This window comes from Passer domesticus, chromosome 7 (assembly GCF_036417665.1).
Source record: "Passer domesticus isolate bPasDom1 chromosome 7, bPasDom1.hap1, whole genome shotgun sequence".
NCBI lineage: Eukaryota > Metazoa > Chordata > Aves > Passeriformes > Passeridae > Passer > Passer domesticus.
Window position 1 is genome coordinate 57405853 of NC_087480.1, and position 2686 is coordinate 57408538.

Genomic DNA, 2686 nt, shown 5'->3' on the forward strand with positions numbered 1-2686 from the left:
GAACTGATTTGTACTAGGATCCGTTTTCTGGGATAAAGATATGAGGAAACAGGGAAAGATGAAAAGGTGTCCAAGTGGACAAGCACCAAGAAACAAATTCAGAGCTTCCCTAAGGGGCAGCTCTTGGACATGAGCAACACCTCTAATGCTCTTTGCAAGCATTATTCCTCTGCTGCTGGCTGCCTAAATAGCCAGCTGAAGGACATTCTACTCATTCAGACTTACTGATAGTAGAAAGTTGCAACTTACTTCAGAGTAGAATACATCAAAACAGCTTTTTGTGCATGTGTCCAGTCATTAGCAGCAACACTATAAGCCTCTCTTTAGACAAATAGCAAATTTATGCAGCACTGAAGTCCCTGAAAAGACCAGAGCAGGTTCTCAAGGAGGAACAGAAGAATTAGTAATTGCTCTTGTAAAATCTCCAAACCTCACTGAGCTACAGGAAGGCGAAGTCCAGTGTCAAGACTTAGATTTATTTTGTACCTGAACAATATTAGGTTAGTGAATAAAATTAAAGACTAACAAAGGGAAAGGACCAGACCAAAACAAAATAAGAAAAATAATGATTTTCGTAAAAGGAATATTAGGGAAAATAACCATTGTGTAAATTCAGCATGAAAGACACCAAGGCAAAGCAGTTCAGTGAAGCTGGATGGACTTGCAGTGATGAGACACAGTGGGACAGTGACAGGAAATCATTTAAGTATCTTTGCTGCACAGATCCATTCTAAACACAATAATACTTCAAAAGCTGAAAAAGTCATAAAAACACAAGGCATTAGCATTGTATCTGTATGTTGAAATGCATTTTCACATGGTCATGCTGATAAAAGTAGATTATCCCATTAATGAGATAAATAATTACAGATGCACTTCATGGAAGAGCATGTTATTCTAAGAAAATTGCTATAATTACTGGAGGTGCCCTGCAAGGTATTATCCATCCCAAGCTGGCTGAAGCTTAAAACTTTGACTCAGCTTTTAATAAAATATGCTAACTAGAAATGTTAGCAATGCCCCTAATAAATAACCTTGAAAATAAAGAGCTAGTTTATAAATGAAAGGCACTGTCTCTGTGTAGACAACTCTATATACTCTGGACATAAATCCAGTGTTCATCAGATAAAGAGAGGGCAACTTCATTGCTGGAAAGTGAGTGACAAGAGAAGGAGATGGAAAATCATGTCCTAATGGGTGTGGATTCCAGAATGATCTAAAAAATACCATAAAATAAACAATTAAAATAAATGTGGAATGCTAACAGGCCACATACCAAAAAAATTCATAACTTTCCTGTCTCTGCTGAGTTAGATACTTGCAAGTAAGTATGGGAAACTTCTCTTACTAGAACCAGCTAAATACAAAGTCTAATTCCAGCTTTGATATTCCCACCACAAAGTCAGTTATTTTGACTGAATTTCAACTTTAAAACCATACTGCATAACAATAAACAGCAATATATTAATTCTCTCTGTCAAGCTGGCCTAGAAAAATGGGACTTATTTGACATCCTCCTATCTATTTAGTAAGGAAACTAATGTAAATATTTTTATACTGTAGACAAGCAAAGAAAGCTAAATGCTGCTGTCTAGAGATATTGCCTTAGAAGTCCAATGATAACAGAATACTACTGACAGAATACAGATATAAGAAAGAAGATTCTTTTTACTACATGGCAATTTGTTTTCTCTCCTTCCCACCCCCATCAGCCCTGACATCCTTGGACCATTTCAATTTATTCAGCTTTTCCTCAAAGCCTTATTTCTTTAGATCTGTGATCCTTCTGGATACCATCATTGAGGACTAATTGATCCAAGTGTTCCTAAAGTGCAATGCCAGGTGGGTCAGACCATTCCAGCAGAGAAGAGGGAAGCCTGGGGCATTTCTACACCTCACCTTCAGACTGGACAGCTCAGGTGCTGTTTGTTACCTGCACAATAGCACAGCACTGCTGACTGAAGAGCAGTTCAGGATGTGCTGAAGTTCTCTCTCTCCTGCCTGCAGAACTCTCACTCAGCTCTGCTGCTGCAGCCATCACTCCTTCCTGTGCTGTCCTTGCTCTTATCAAGTTGTCTTCACATTTCTCTAATTTATAAACACAGCTTTGAATACTGATCCTACCTTCCAAAATGCTTTGCAGTCCTTCAATCCTGGTGCTAATTTGCAAATTTAACAATCATGTTCTCCATAACCTCAGTGAAGCACTAATGAAGTTACTAAACATTTCCAACCTGAGTAGCTCTGTTTGATGTAGGGATGTGGCTCCATGTATGGCAGATTTTAGCTTCCTGATAACAGGGTTTTAAACTATCTTTTTTGGTCCCCCAAGTTGAAGCACATTCTACAAAAAATTTGTAACTCAGAGCTCCAACCTCAACCAATGTGTGTATCTTTTCTCTTATGATGAAGAGGTAATAGTGTCTTTTTTTCAGTCTTGGAATCTTTGTCCCTGTAGCAGAACCACCAATGCAATTCCATTAATTAGTGCTTAAATAGGCAGGGGATAGAGAATAAAAAAAATTTAAAATATTTTTGCAATATGCAAAACATGTTTATGCCAGTTACATAGGTGGTCAGAACACTAACATTTCTTCTTCTTCCTGTCTGGGAAATTCTATGTTGAACTGTTATGTCAGTTCCTGAGGTTTTAATAGTTTTTTGCAAGCTGAACATACCATGAGAC